At 40.4% G+C, this 17,099-nt stretch overlaps 1 protein-coding gene across 6 annotated transcripts in view; it reads right to left on the reverse strand.

The window, feature by feature from the left end:
- LOC149284047 (homeobox protein Meis2-like) overlaps positions 1-17,099 on the reverse strand; it is a 79,357-nt gene that overhangs the window by 43,778 nt on the left and 18,480 nt on the right. The gene's annotated exons all lie outside the window — the stretch shown is intronic.

Genomic DNA, 17,099 nt, shown 5'->3' on the forward strand with positions numbered 1-17,099 from the left:
TCGAATTGACACACGTGAACAAAGATGTCCCAGACCAAAACTAAAGCCAGTCACTTTATCTCCTGTCCCCCAGAGGCATTGTGAAGTCTCAAACTAGATTCTCACATAATATATATTTTTCAGTATCCTAACAACGTTTCCACCTGTTATACCTATTTCTGACAGATCTCCCAGTAATTAACTGTAGTCTCTATAGCTATGGAGAAATTTTTATTTTTTTCTCCCCCAGGGATCATAGTTTGTGTTACTGCCCATTTCTCAAGGCCCAGTCAAGGCAAAACCACCCTTTCTGGCTGCCAGAAATAGCAACTACGCATGAATAGAATAATCGTCAATACTCCAGCTGGATGCCTCTTAGTCATTCACTGTTATTAGCTTAAATTAGTTTACAGGATGGTGGCCAATTCCTTTTCCCCTCATTCGAGGTTTGATATTTTGAAAGTAAATTCAGGTTTATCTAGAGACGTGTGAACTAGAAGTACCGTCGCTTACTTTCCACTTCTTTGGAATTAAACGCATCGAGTATACCAAGGTCCAGACAAACACATCTGATTTACATCTGTACAAGAGAGCTTGGGGCCTTACGATGTCCTTCACTAATTGATACTTTTTCATCTCACAGTTCTCCTATTATTCTCTGTGCCAAAATCGAACTTGCGAGTGAACGAGAGGGTGGGGGGGGGGACACAAAGAGGGAGGTGGAGAAGTGTGGTAAACGCTTCTATGTCATGGATGCTTCTTCTTTATGTGTTAAGGTTCAGCGACTCTCAGAAGGCTTCGCAGTTTGCTGCTCTTTATCAGATACTCCCAGTTCATTATGGTGGAATAAATGAACAATCCTGGAATTCACACCAGAAAAATAACACTAATTGGTCCCAAAGGTGAGTTTGGTTCCGTCAATGAAATCAAATATAGGACAGTGTCCCGCTGCTTGCTTCCTACATCATACCGTGCACGAGGGAGACCTCTAAATTACATACTATAATTGACATCAGATATCAAACCACATCAGTGAATATCTTTATTACCATCAAAATCATTCGCAAACAGAGCTTCCTCTGTGTTATTAAACAGAACTTGTTCTAGGTGTTGCTTCACTAATTAGGATGAGCCCGAGGAAGGAATCTGGGTCGTGTTAAATTAATTGGAATGAGCATGAAAATTAGCAGAGCAAACTGCATCAATTTTCTATAGACGGCAACCCTTTCACGCGGAGAGAAAAAATGGATATCACCAAGAATTAGCTAAAACCCTTTCAAGTGCCTGCCAACCCTGAGTTACAGCAGCGCACAAATATCGCTCTCAGATCTCCGCACGTCAATGAGTATTTTTGTAGCAGAAACTGTAAGTGTACTGGGGGCACAGAGGGTATACCTTGTGGGGTACGGTGCCAAAGTCGCCAATCTTCCTGGAATAGACAAGTGGAAGTCATTAGGGATATATTAGTACCTGACTGTTATAATTGGTGGAAAGACCCGATGTGATAAGGCTTTCATTCTTTGAAGGGCCAAATGATAAGAACCATGCTTGTGTTTGTTACGCTGTGCATTAAAGCAGAGGGGGGGCCTCCTCAAACGAGCTACAATGCACTCCTTCCAAGAAGAAACACGGAAATCTTGATATTCTTACATAAAAGCCCTGTGTACAATATAACAGAACAATCTTTCTACATGTACAGCCTGGAGCAGAATGCGGCACCTTGCAGACACGCCAAATCCCTGAACACAATGTCATGTTTGTGTCTGTCAGAGCACATATCATCGGTTGAATATTGGTTTTTCGCGTTTCTTTCCCCAGCCAGGCCAGAAACATTTTGGTCAACAAATCCGTCCTGCTTTATTCCAAATCTTTGTTACAACTGGGAAAGTGGTTTCTAAGATGTCTAATTGGGCCACTAACGAAAGACTAGTAATTGTGGCTTAAAATCTAGTGTTCTATGGGCAACAATGTTGGAAAAACCATTAAGGTAAGCAATATGGTGGCACCATTCGCCGTAGCGATCAGAAAGCAACCACTTCCACCACTTGTGTTTCAATCTACCATTGAACTGAGAATAGTTCCATGTTTATCTCGTAAGCATACATCCTCGATTGGTGTTCTATGACTGCTCGCCTCCCCATTTAACATGTTGGAATAAGTTGTACTTATCACGAAACAGCGGGGAGAGAGTAAACTTAATTCATAACCCCTGGAGAAGGGTGAGGGAAATTCTCAGAGCTCCTCATTATAAGAGCTGAAATGAACCTCACAGCGGCTTCTGTAACTGGAAAGATTAGACGAGTGATGGATCCTTCGTTTAAAATGCAGCTGTTTTATTCTGCTTTAGTAATTAATTCTTTTTCCGATAGCGTATTGATTAAGCGTAGACCCTGATATAGTTCAAACTGAAAATGATCTCTCGTGGCTGCAGTGATGTTGGAGGAGTCAATGAAAACTTCCTAGGATTCCAGCAGCCTCTCAGCTCAGCTCTGTCCAGGGAAGAGCAGTTTTTTGCTCATAAATTAGTCAGGCCATGTGCTGCCGGGCTGCTGTGTTAGCCGATCCCTGCTTTTGTCCTGACGCTTGCTGTCTTTTCAGCTTGCTCTCTTTTGTACTGTCACATTCCAAGTCACTAATGCAGCTGCTCTGAACTCCCACTAAAGGTACACAACCATTCCTACAAACCACATTCCTTTCTTTTTTCGCTTTCTCTTTTCTTTTTTTTCTTTTTTTTTTTTTAATTAACTTATATAGCCGCAACTTCCAGAGAAGCAGAAATCCGTGGGATGCCCCCCGGGACCCAACTAACAGAGAGAAAAAAAAAATCAGTGCTTGGGTGTACGTTCCGTTTTATGCTAAGATTACAAAAAAGGAGAAGAAAAAAAATGGTGGAAAAAAATCTTTAAACTCCTCTTCATGAAAATGCCCTTATGGGACAGAGCACGATGCCCTACATACTCAGCACTAATGCATAAATATCTCCTTGGTGTAAAATTAAGCATAAAACGAGACAGAGAGAGAGAACACCGAAAGTTAAAGGACTACTGTAAAGGGTATAGTGATACATTTTACATTTCTATCTATGGAGAAATGTGCAGGTGAACCAAAAACAAATAAAATAGGACTTGTATTAAGCAATAAGGAAACTCGCGGTAGCACCTCGGTCAATTATTTTGATTTCTAAAAGAAGGAATTCCGGTTAAGGCTGTTTGTCACCTTTTCGGAGTCTGGAAATCAGGAGTTTTCAAAATGACATGTAAATGAAGGAGCCAAGAAATGAAAACTGATCCTCTGGAGACCTTGCCCAGTTTCCTGTCTCCTATGCATGTCTACCATGTTTCTGAATCCCCTCCAGACATAACCTGTGACCTCACCTTTGTCCCAAGGCTTTCATAGCGTGTATGAAGAATCAGGTCCTTCTGGATCACACTGGTCTATCTAGAATCAAACACCCAGTATGTAGAGGGGTTATGTTGAAAGGGTCAAGCCGAAAAACAAAAGGTCTCTTAAGGTTATACGCAGAGTCAATGTTCCAGACTGGTCATCACAATGTTATTCTATACTTTGTGAATACTTAGTTAGTGTGATTAACCCTTTGCCATCCTGGACAACAACTTAAAAGCAGCAGTATCTCTAGCATATTTTCTTATTGAGAAGCCACATTGACCTGCTCAAGCCATTTGCCGCCTCGAAGAAGAAATTATAAGATATGGGCTGCAATGCGCCCCGCGGGAATGCATGAGTACTTAAGTACCTTGAGATAACTACTGGAAAATGCAAAAATCTATGAAAACAGTAACGAACCAGTCTACCGGCAGTTTTGCAGGAGAAGTGGTTTGTTTTAAAGGGAAGAGGCAGATATCGCTATTTTTTATTTACATCATCTCATCCCCAAAATGGGAAAAATCACACATATCTAGGCATACAACCTTAGGTCTGCCATTCCTTGTACTTGTACCCTTACTCTAAATCGGAGATCCATGAGCTTTATGAAAAAAGAGTCATGGTTGCATGGGAGGGGAAATTTCGGGCTTCTTCTTGCCCCTCTGTGGGCAGCCATGGGTTTCCACCTTATATTCTTCCATTATCAATTCACGGATGAACCCCACAATTGATTGCTGGAACGAGCAGGGAGAACTAAGCAGGAATCCTACGGTTTTTGAGAGTCCAGATGAATCTCAGACTCTACTCCTCTTATTGCTTTTTTTTTTTTTTTTCTTTTTTAAAGTGTTGATAAAATATTCAATACGAGAGTTTAAATGAGTTTAAAGCGGTGATCGTTTTGCAATCCTTTTAAAAAGTATGATTTGCAGAATCAACAATTCAAGAGACTTTAAAATGCTCAGCACATATAAATGCCGCCGGTTTTACTAAATAAAATAAATAAATAAATAAATAAAGGAGCGCATTAACTCCTACTTGCAATCAGCAGCCTCTTCCAGACTCTGAAAACAGGAACAAAATGTTTAAAGCATATGTCAAGGTCCTTTTCCATTCCAGCCTGACAGTTACATCTCAATTACTATCACAAGTCAACATCTAAAATAAACACCTAGGTTATAAATCCCCGGCTCTGCCCCCTGCCACTTTCACTGCTCTGAATTGTTTCACAAATCAAATGCAAATCAGGTCGGACTGATGGAATGACGGAGAACGACTGCGTACTTCTTACTAGTAGTTTGGCTGTTGGGAAAGTCCGAGTTGTGTATGTTTGCGGGTACCAGCTGTGCAGATTCCGTAGCGCTATTACAATAGTTGCACAGCAAAAAAAAACAAAAACATTAAAACTAACAATAAGGTTAAGTTATATTGGTACAGAAGTAGAATAGGACCCTGCCCTTCTGAGCTTACAATCTATTAGAAGGTACAAATAACATTAATTCTTGTTGCCTTATCTGATCAAAACATTGATTCTGGTACTGATAAGTAAACATCCAACACTTTGTACACATCCATCCATGTAAGCCGTGGTTAGAGCACTAAGACACACATCCTTCACATATGATAATTACATTATAAATCCACATGAAAACAGAAATGATAAAAAACAAAGCACATATATATATATATATATATATATATATATATATATATATATATATATATATATATATATATATATATAAAAAAACCTTTGTTAGAGATTATCATATTTTAGAAGCCTGAACGTCTAACTTTATATCAGTATGATGGACAAGAATGCTGCAAAGAAGGTGAGCAAGAATGTGAATGGTTTATATATCTTAAGAACCATCAGAAGGAGTCAGACAAGGAATGGAGCACTGAGGACGGTCAATCAATCCACCACACATTGTAGTAGAAGAGTACTATAGGTAATAACGGGATTAAATATTGAATGATAGGCCTTGTTAAACGTTGTCCCTTTTTCTGTCCGGTTCAGGCAATTAAGAACCAAAGAGAGATCCAACAGTTTCCTAAAGGGTCCATATTCTAGCAAAAGGATGAGGCTCGTGCTGCTAAACTTGGATGGTTCCCAACCGCGGTTAGACGGCCTGTCGTTGAGAGGAACGTACACTTAAGATCTAGGTAATTGATTGTAACCCAATCTACATGCATTAGAGAGAGCTCGGTTGGGCAGTGATTTAGTGGTTAGGGGAGATGCTTTGAACATTAGCAGCGCTGTAGGACCATGTCATTTGTAAAGTGACTGCAAAGCTTGTCTCTATAGGGCTGTAATTTTTCATTGAATTTTTGAAAGGCGCAGGATACATGGCATCACTAGGCAGGTGGTAAAAAGACCGTATTAATTAATATTTAATTAAGGATGAGCTTGTATGGACAGGGTCAATGTAATGACTGAGAGCCAGTTGATTCTGTAATGACAAGAACAGGTGATTTGATGCAATTGGTTTCATGCGATTTGGCTTCATTCCCAATTGGAAAATAAAATAAAATGTCTGCCAAAACATGTTTGGTTTTTTTTCTTTCGGGTGGGGGGAGAGTGCGATGGAGATGTGCTTGCAATAACGCTAAATAAATATATATGGAGGATAGGTATACAGTGTACTAGCCTACGCACTAAATCCACATGTTCCTACAGTCTAAACAAGGGCAGGATAGCGCTATATGTTACAAATATTCAAATCACGCTTCGCCATAAGCATTACAGCTTGCAGAAATTCATAGCACAAAGCAGAAACAGATTTTACTTTCTGTTTCTTGATGCTTAGATGAAATTTCTGGATTGTTTCTTGTTTATATAAACATTCCGTTTCAGGTTTTTTTTTTTTCCGCCCCAGTTTAAATAGTATCACTCGCTCAATAGCTCCACGAACCAGCTGCCCTAATAATAACAGTAGTAATCCTTACTCAGTCTTCAACTCTTAAAGAAAGAGAGAGTTTCTCCTAGCAATGTACATATGCCAGTTAACAGTATGGGGAAGAAATCCAATGAAAGAAAGGGTTACGGAGGACAGGATAGGGTAATATGACAATGATGACATTGGTTGATGTATGGCCGACTTCGACGTAATAGAACCTGGTGACCAAAGGTGACCAAAGTCATTATGCCTCAGGAAGGCCCAAACATGGAAAGGTTCTTCTTCAAAAAGGATCAAGTTGGCCCCGCATAAGATCACTATGTTGGCTTTTATTGAAGAACAAACTCACCAGTGACGCATTATCTTAAAGCACTGTGAAGCTGGTCAGTTACAATGTTGCATCTCGTCTGCAAACTCGCCGTTTAGTGAATAAACTCCATAGAATGCAGAAGAGTAAGGCGGTTTAAGAGTAGAGAAAGGGAAGGTTTTATCAGAACAGTATAGCTTGGCAGTCTATAAAGACATGTAAGAAAGAGAGCAATATTATATTTCACAACATTTGGTACCAGAATATGGAGGGGGGTATATAAAACCATCAGTATATTAGCTGCTGGTAACATACTGGAGAAGACAAGGTTCACAATATGTTTTTTAGATCACTAAGCAATGGTAAGAAGATTGTGTTGAATGGTCCTTCAAAACGACTGGAAGGGTTTAATGAATTCAGGAGACAAAGCTTGTAAGGCTGGACCCAAATTTTCATCAAAGTTAACTGTTTTAAGTAAAACAGAGGAGAAAAAGTCTCGTTACACGGACACCATCGCCTGCATGGCTACATTTCCATTTAGAGACCGCTTTATCATAACTCCGAGCACGGTGACCCACAATGAACAGTGGGACGCAGAGAGTTTAACGGCAGACAGACTGGCCGGGGAAAGATTCCTTGCACAATCATTTCTGATGGGATGGAAGGTGCCTTTGGTTTGTGGGCAGAGGTGAGGTGAAAGGTTAAGTCAGCAGGGAATTTGGAAAACAAGGCAGACAAGTTTGTGTTGGGCTTGAGAGGAGACAGGAAGCCGCAGAAATCTCCTGAGAATCGGTGGTTGAACAAATAGAGAAACTGCAGGGGCAACAAAGAGAATGAATGTCTCTCAAAATCACAACGCTTAAATTCCATGGGACAACCCCCCCTCCTTAATCACCAAAACGCAAAGTTATACAGGAAGTCCACAACTGTAAATATTTGCACTTATTTGCTATTGGAAGAGCCTAAAGAGAAGGGAATCTGGCCGTTTGTTTCTGCTCTGTGGAGCTTACGATCTAAGGGAGGATATTCTATTAGAAAAGTTGGGCGAGAAGACCCCAAATTCCCCGCTTTAAATGTTGTTACGTATCCCTGGAAGATGAGGGAGCGATTCACTAATTCAGAGGGAAGGGCACTTTCTTGAAACAGGGTGCTCTCTACTAACTCTAGCTGGAGTGAGGGAATTGCAAACGTGGTCTTATTAATGAACAGGGTTTGTTCTTTCTTGTACCTGGGTGGGAATGCAATTCCCTCAGGGCTTCCCCATGTCCACACATGAAGGAGACACGTTAAGCCAAAATATACAATAGCACCCACTCCATGAAGACTGACAGAAAGACGATCTGCCATGCTGGAAATTAGCCAAAAGCTAAGAATTCCTACACTTATTCCTTTAAAAGGTTTATCTGGTAATAAAATGAAGGAAGACTCTTATTCCATAGCTGTAGAAATGCATCTTACGCCGTACCGCTCAGTACCATTCCACTAGAAAGCCATGCCTAATAAAAATCAAAACCACAGAGTATAAAGTTTGTGTTGAAGATCTACATCTCGTACCAGGGCTTTTCTGCCCCGCACAGCCCCTAGAAACATGTCTACTGTATCCTATTTTAGATGCAGAAGTAGATGTGAGGGATCATCAGCCATACCTTGTACCGTAAAGCCACCGTGTACAGCGAAGATGAATTACCGCTATGTTTGGATGTATCAGACCAATAACACAGAGCAACAATGTGTGTTGTGACGACTCGGATCCATGTCAATTACATGGCTGTGTATATAATGCTGTATATCAGGGGTTACATAGATAAGTGATTCGGTTTCTCAAAGTGTTCTCATCAACATAACAACTAGTGAAATGGTCCAATTTATTGGAAGAACATTCCGTCGGTTCCTGTGGTGATAAGACCACTTTGAAATCAATGAACCGTCATCCCCGTGACATTCTTATAATTATATGTACATGCCGCACAGTGTTTGGTACATTCACACACATACACATACAGGTATTCATATTTACACTGCAAAAAATATCATTAGATTCCTTTGCTTTGTTAATAGTGCACATTTGGTTTTTATATTGGTATATATAATAGAAATGTCCATAGTCCTGCCCTGGGTCCTATTTTGTATTCCATGGGGTACGTTGCCGTCAATATCATTCTGTATCTATAGACATTTCCTGTTATTATATAGCCGTGCATTAAGCGCTTTCTCTGTAATTACGGGGCCATTGAAGGTTTCAGTGTGGTTTGTCCTATTATAATATGCTGAATGCTATCAAATAGTTATTTTTTTTCTTTAATATACCTCTCTACCCCTAATCGTGTATTATATTACTGTGCAGAATTATACGGTGTGACTCTGGGGTACAAGTGACAGAAGAGAGACGTGGGACCACAGCCTGTGCATTAGCCACGTCAGACCCCGTATCAGGTAACAGGAAGGGAGCGAGTCGCCACAGGAACTGTGCCTTTAAGGAGAAGGGTGATGACAGCGACGTACAATAGGGCTATTCCTGAAATCCTCAAATAAAACGTAATGTCCTCTACCGAGCACTGCACGAAAGTTAAAACGCTCAAGAACCTATTCTTGCACTTAAACAAGGATCTATCAGCTTGCCTGCCTTGCCTCTGCTCTTTTATTTATGCGTATAATAAAAAAAACTTTTAGGTGACAAATACGGCATATTTTAACCACCCCAATGCCATGGTGGTGGGAAACGCATTGCCTTTTGCCTTACCCATCATTATGGCACTTGGTGGGCTATCACGGTCTGTACAGACAGACAGCGCAATGTTTCTATGGGCTGATTGAATATACTAAGTTACTGCACATAAATGTGGTTTTGGTGAAATAATTTATCCGCTGTCCACAAGCAGTAATGGAGGTGGACATGCAGCAGCTAAAGTCTGTTTGGATCCCACGGGATCCAGCCTACCAGCCCTATAACAGGAGACGAGGCACATACATTACGGTGCGTAACGTGCCCCCTGAGATCCGACAATAAGTACTAAGGACGCAGCCAAAGAGCCAGTACCGGGCCATAAAAAAACTGCCCTCCTAGGGGTAATTCGCCATTCCCTAGGCTTGCAGATTCAGGACAGGGAACAGCTGTGTAATGGAAATAAAGGGTTGTATTGGGTCATATAAGGGATGGCAAGTAGGGTAACGATAATGGTCTTTTGCCTGAATAGCGAGGCTGTTAATGTACAGAAGAGCATATTTCATATGCATGTATAGAGCTGGAGGTGAAGCACATTAGCGTTCAGTACTGCAATGAAAAAAGTCAGGATTTCTAAAATCAAATATTCATAATAATGATGATTCGTTGGAAAGTTTGTAATCTGAATCTCATGTGACCTTCAAACAGATATTGTGAACTAGTAGAAGGGCAGAGAAAGGGACACCCCAGTCACAGGATAGTCAGAGACAGTTGAAGCGATTGCCACCATCCACCCTGCTTCCTCCGATCGCGTCCTGTGGACGTGTTCTTCGCTCAGTGTATCATTATCCTCCTCTTGCTGGAAGTGATAAGCATGGTGTCTGGGTCAGTCCTTCTTCCTATTTATTTCTTACTTCCCAATTTTCCATTGACCAAGTGCCATCTGACTTCAAGATTGTGAAATGATTGTCTGCCACCCACATCCTTCCTATTTCACCACCCACATCCCGTTCAAATAGGGACCCTTGTTTACTGATAGCCGGGCTCCTCCTGTCTGTCCTCAAACTCATTAAATCCAGAATCGTGGGACATACCATCTGATAACACGCTGCAGACAGAATGGTGACTGAGACCTAGCAACACTGTTTATTTACTTACTAAAGCACCAATTTATGATATTTTCTAGTGTATATAACATACTAAGCTACACAGTGGGTTCCCACGCCAAACCTCTTAATGCATAGAAAGCTCCAATTTTCACTCTTGAATAACAGTAGTGGTAATTAACAGGTTAATCAGGTATCTATTTGGTTTAAGAGAGCTAACAGAACTAACTGCACAATCCATGGGTTAACAGTGGTATTTAATAATAATATGATACGATTGTGTGTTAAGGTTACAAATCACCAATTACCAATAAACTACTCAACAGAACAGACAGATTAAATATAATTGTCCACATTGACGTAAGAACAAACACATATACACACGTGCTTCCATCATGTGGTCTAATGGCTGAGCTCCTCTTCCATTGTGCATACTCTGCTTTGTCCCCAAAACAGTCCTCCAAAATGTGACTGGCATTAACCCTTTCCTTAGCTAAGGTAGCATCCAAGACAAACTAAAAAATGTAAAGCAGAGGAGCCATAGCTGAGAAAACTCAACTCAAGCACAATGTCAGGATACAACCAACACAAAGCTTTCCTAAGAAATAGAAATGCAAAAACGTTGCTGATGAGATTGTATTGTATTAACCCATTATACAAACACAAGGGGTCCTCAAATATCTCTTCTATAGATGAAGAAGAGACCCAATAGCTTCTGTTTTTCTTAGGCTAATACGGCTTTATCCATTTTACATATTAAAACTTTTATAAAAGCACCAGGGTCCCTTCATAAACTAGAGCTGCCACCTTTTCCATTCAGGTTAATTAGGATTATGATTGATCCTGCTGTTAATTTGTTACTTGCCTACAAACATTCTAGCTAATTGTCAACCCTTCTTGCGCCGTATGGTTGGCAGACCTGAACTCGGGAAAACACATCAACCCAGTTTTGGTGGTTTGAATCCATTTTGGTGTTAACTTTGTGATGGAAATATCATGCCTAGGCGACCTCTGGTATTTCCAGACTATCTGAAGTACATTCAGTTTAGAAGTTGAGGGAGGCACGTTGAGCATCTTGGGATGTCTGACCAGAGGACCCTCGAGACTACCCAAAGATGTCCGAAAGCATGTTCAGACTAAACTGACGATGGGCTTGCACTTAAGAACTAATAGAGACTATAACATAATTACTCGCACTCTATTTTAGAACTGAGAACCAGGGACTTTGCATCAAAGGCTGATCATGTTATTTTACGTCCTGGATGCCAGCCAAGCATGTCTGTTATGAGCTTTGTAAGCCGAGAGACTCACAGAAGCTTCAAACAGCCACAGGAGCAGTCCCGTAAATCTAGGGAATATGGAGACCAAGCAGAGCGGGATTCATCTGAAAATGCTGTGCATTAACCATACTCCCACCCCTCCACCCCCTGAACACATGAATAATTTACCCTCTCTTATGCTAATGGGATCATGAAAGTCTCCCTCCGCCTTTAATGCATCTATTCTCAGCTTTTAGTAACTGACCCCACCCGGGAAAAGTACAAGAGCGTCCGCTCTCCTCGAAAGAGTAGCACCAGGGGAGTATCAATGACTGCGGGCAGGGTATGAAAACATGCATCTTCACCGTAGGGTAGTGCATGTCAAACACAGTCGCTCTGCGAGGGTAATGGAAAAAGAGGGCAACGTGATGCACACAAACCAAAGTCTGGAACGGGTGCCAAGATAAGGAGAGATGCAGTACTACCCCCTCCTTTGACCCAAAACACATTCTCTGCAGCCTACGACACACTCCCTTCATAGACACTTATCTAGGGTGGCTTGTATATCTCCCATGAATAGTGCCTTCTTTACAAATTTAATAGGGCAGTTCTTAGTTATACATCAATATGGCCTGATGAGCATAAGACTTTTTTGCCAGTTGCCCATCAGGAGACATGATCCATCACTTCTTGTATTACCGCAACATTCTAGAACCTTTGTACTAGAAAAGTCCTAGCTAGAGCAGCGTATTCTCCTCTTATACTTTAGTCAAAGAAATGCTCTTCTTAGAAGCATATGGATTCATTTATAAAGAGCACATTTGGTGCAAAGTGGTACAATCTCCTATGGTTAGTGTGATGCGTAGGCAACTGCACCACCTCAACCACTTGACACCATATTGCAGCCGCCTTGATGTTTAATCTGAATGGAATCCATGCCAATTTAACGAATGCTCCTTTGTTTTTAATAATATAGATCTTAATAATGGACCAAAGTCTGGTTGAGTGTACAACACAAAATCGTGCCCGCGAAAAACATATTTATTGCACACTTAAAGGGCAGGATATTTAACCTCTCTGTTCGTAATAATTGTCCGAATCCAGGAAGTCGATTCATGGCCGGAAGTCCAGACATAAGGAAGTGTAAGAGTTGTTAAATTATACAAAGGCAGGATCACTAAACACCTTTGAGGTTCGGCAACCCTGCCTCACATCGCTGCCAAGTACCAAGTACCTGGAGCTGTGCCTACAGATAGCAGATATCTGGCCAATTTTGTTTTAAGAGCAAAAAAATGTCCAACTGCTTCGTCACTTTAAAGGAACCCTACGCCTAAAATACAACTGTATAAATTTCACACCGTATACATTTGTAACTAATAAAAAAAAAAAGTGTAAAAGTTCCAGAACACTTTATACGAGGACAAATATATCATTCAAATTTGGTTAGAAATACAAATAACAAAATACCAAAACAGTGAAATCTCTGTTAATCCTATAGAAGTCTATAGAACGCCTCTATCCCAGGTCTAAACTAGGATTTGCGCCATTCGTTATCTTACTTTGTTGCCACTAACTGATCCATTTTTGGGTCAACAAGCACATTCTTTTAAAGTTCGTCGTTTCGTTCTCGCTCGCTACAAAAAAAGAAAAGCAAAAAAGGTTGTGGCTTTCACAAGGAATATAATGTTAAAATGTGCGGTTGGTCTGATAAGAATCCCCTGCTAGGCCGCATCCTTGGCTTTCAGAGGAATTTAATAATCTCGAGTGATGAAAACGTCTGATGAAAGTGTTGTTGTTTGGAGGAACGCGGCTCCCCTGACCTGTGTCCGTCGAGCCCTGGGTTAAGGCAGAGCAAAAATCACTAGGCCGCAAACAGCTGTCTGACAAAGCTATGAAGCAGCGGGGAATGTGGCCGCTTTATTGTTTATCTTTTGTTTATGGGGCTACATTCAGGTTTAATTATACCTTTTAAATTAGGGTCTAACAGGCGGCAAGAGAATTCTCTTTCCACAAAAGAAAAAAAAAAAAAAAGGGTCTGGGTTTTAACAATACCCGGGTTTCCAAGTAACTTAACATATAGAATTGGAGAATGTTTCAGTCGCTGGGGCGGTTTCTTTACGCACTTTATGGTTTAATTCCATATAAATTACGCTGACGAGAACTTTTCTATTTTATGGTGATGTGCTTTACCCCTCTGTGATAAAAAGATGATACATTAAACACAAACAGGCTATGCGTATCTGTATATCAGCCTATATAACTGATACAAACCACCAACTGAGCCTGTCCTGATAATCCAAATATAGGAGATCGCATTACGTTACATAGAAACCTGCCAGTGAACGAGCCTGTCCTGATAATCTGCAGAAAGGGGATCGCACTACATTATAGAAACCTAGCAGCGGCTAAGCCTGTCCTGATGTTCTATATTGAGCAGAAACCTACATCACTAAATTGTTCCATTGTTCAGGTTTAATAATTCTACAGAAAGCTAGAGTGTCATTCCGTGTTATTACGTCGTAAATGTTATGGAGTCACAAAAGGAAAAAGTGTCTTTTTATTGTGAAAACAGAATTTCTGTGTGTTTATGATTCATTTTCTCTAAGTGATAATATAACGGTATCTATGGACATTTTTAAATAATTATTTCTTGCAGCTTTAGGGCTAAAAGGCATACTGTGCCGTGCGATGGTGTGGTCGGCTAACGTGCGCTGTCTCTAGAAAAGGTGCGCACAGCAGCCGTCTTATTCTATACATTTATTTTACATTTTCCTATAGGCAGATCTCGTGAAAGGCGCGTGAATAGTATACATCGGTGAGTCTGCTTTTCACTCACAGAGTGGGTTGGAACGCGTAAAGAAAGCCAGCTGTTTGCATTTAGGTAATGGTGGTGGGTCCATCGTTGAAGGGTGTCTCTTGCTCTATCTCCTGCTAGCGGGAAAGGGTTCTGCAGTTTTGTGCCCCGGCCTGTCTAGGAATTCAATCTATGTCCAAACTCGGGCTTTTTCTACTGTTGAGATGTGTTAACTATTGCGATCCCAAAGAATGATGGGTTTAGAGCTCCTATTGCCCTAGCCTACTTAGCTATGGAACCCCAACCTCCCCTTTTGGCTAGATTTGCCTTAAGCTATGGGGTCTCTAAAGCAGCACCACTTATTAGCTGCGAGAACCATAGAAAAACTTTTGCTAAATGAGACGAAAGCTCTGAAATGTCTTTGGACAGCAATTGTTAACTGTGGCAGTGGGTAGTCAGCCCCCCCCTAACTCCTAAGGCACCCCTAAGCTACCCTCGCTGAAAATCCTGTTTCTCAAGAAATTTTCCCTTGGCGTACAAAAGCTGACAATCAAAGCTGCCAAAGCTGTGCTGGGCACATTGCAAAGGTACTTAAAGGGTTAACAGGAGAAACAGCATTTGCAACCACATATTCAAAATGAAGACTCAAAACAACTCAAAAACAATCCCATTCCCTAAGGTGCCGGTACTGTTCTTCCAAAAAATCTCAGGGTTTTTGCCCCAATCTGAGGGTAAAGGGACAGATTCTCAGGGACACACACTCTGGGGCTGACTTCTTCTTCATGCTACCAGTATGTTATGGTTGATATCCCTGCTTGAATGCAGGTGACTCAATGAAGTTTATCTTGAAATAATAAGTCAAGGCTTAAAGCTATTTTGGTGAACCACTACGCAGAGTCTTCACCGTGGGGCCATTAAAGGGTTAATCTTTCAAGAGTCTCAGGGTCAGCTCATTTAGAAAGGGTATGACGATGTGGGGTCTGGAAAAGGGCAGACTGGGTGGGTCTTATCTGTTGTAACACGCTATACACATGATACGAGTTTATCCGAAACAGGAAAAAAAGCCCCAAATATTTACCCGATCTTTAGAGCCGCCCAGACAATTGTGTCAAGTGGAGGAACAAAAGTGCCGAGAAGGGTCTTTATCGTCACAGATGGGGCAAGATGCACCCCATTATTATTATTATTAGTCGGTACATAGTTCGAGCGAATACTTAATGGTGAGGAACTGGTGTGTGAATAACGTGCTGGAATCTCGCGTAATCCAAGTGCGAAGGTTTTAGGCAGTTATGCAGAAAATATTCTTGAGAGTAAAGAATTTTTATCAGACGCTAATACCAACAAGCAAAATTCACCATAAATCATTATTATGGAGTATTGGCTGTATACACATTTCTGTATAAACAGTGTCACGTAGTTAACAAAGCGAACCGAAATGGTTGAAAAGGGAGAGAAAAAAAAAATAGCTAAATTGTTTTGTCTGACTGCATAGAATTTGGTACTCTGTAAGCAAATCGTCCTGGTTTAATTATAACATAAAAAAGTACTTTAAAAATAAGACAATTTGATCTATACGTTTAGGTTATCAATGTATGTCCAAAAAAAAATATATGTTTCTATGGAGTACGTCTCAGTGGTGATAAGGATTCCTGCGCATTCACAATAAGCTGATCAAGTGCATTTTGGGTAGACAAAAATTGTTAATGGTGTAATCTACAGATCATTTTCCTGTCATCAGAGGAGGCTTTTTTATTTAAAAATAAAAGCATTTCATAGAAATATGTATTTATATTTATTAATATGTATTATTATATTGCTTCCAAGGAACATAAGTGTAAACACAAACTCATGTTCCTTGGAAGCAATATAATAATAAATAGAATACAGACAACATAATTGCGTCAGGGATGTCTAACGCCAGTCTTCAAAAAAAACGCAGACACAGTTTTGGTACTATAACTGTATTTTTTTTCATGTGTGTATTTTTATATATATATATATATATATGTATGTGTTACTGTACATGCTGGGCTTCATTTATAAAAGACTCTCCTGCTATGCGTCATAAATTTGAAGTTTTAATGATAGATCTGGCAGCCACTTGCGCAGCTCTCAAAAATAAAATCTTTACATTCTAAGCTCATTATTCACCTTTTTGCCCTTTTTTTTTCTGGCCGAGTCACCCGTCTGCTTTGTTACTGCTCTGTATTAAATAATGTCATGGGCAATGCGTTCTGGGAGCTGTAGTTCACGTAACATGGAGTTCTGTTGTCTGGAATCTAAATTTATAGTAATGTCATGTAGCTGAAGGCTGTTGGATATGAAAGTTACATAGTTACTATTCTTAAAGCGTTTTGTCTGGAATTTTTGCATGAGAACAGGGCATATGATTAATCTCTCTGCTTTCACTTATGACATCACACTGTTGTGATCCCTCTTGATAGCTTTGGCAAGTTAAAATCTATGGACCACTTTGTGAAATCTAGAGACTTTCTTAATAAGGCACTGATCCGATGAGCCAGTTTGTGCTATAATGGTTCCCAGTAGCTTGCAACATAAGGTAATATTCAATTCATGTTCAGGAGGGCTGAGGAGGAGGACTATTCCAAGAATACAAAAGCAGAACACATGCTAGAATGACGCATATTAAAAAAAAAATACTCAGTATCACTACTCGAGACACAATGCTCTAGACAGACTTAGTTTACTCT

Source organism: Sceloporus occidentalis, unplaced genomic scaffold (assembly GCF_023333645.1).
Source record: "Sceloporus occidentalis isolate IW3139 unplaced genomic scaffold, rSceOcc1.0.p SCAF_100, whole genome shotgun sequence".
NCBI lineage: Eukaryota > Metazoa > Chordata > Lepidosauria > Squamata > Phrynosomatidae > Sceloporus > Sceloporus occidentalis.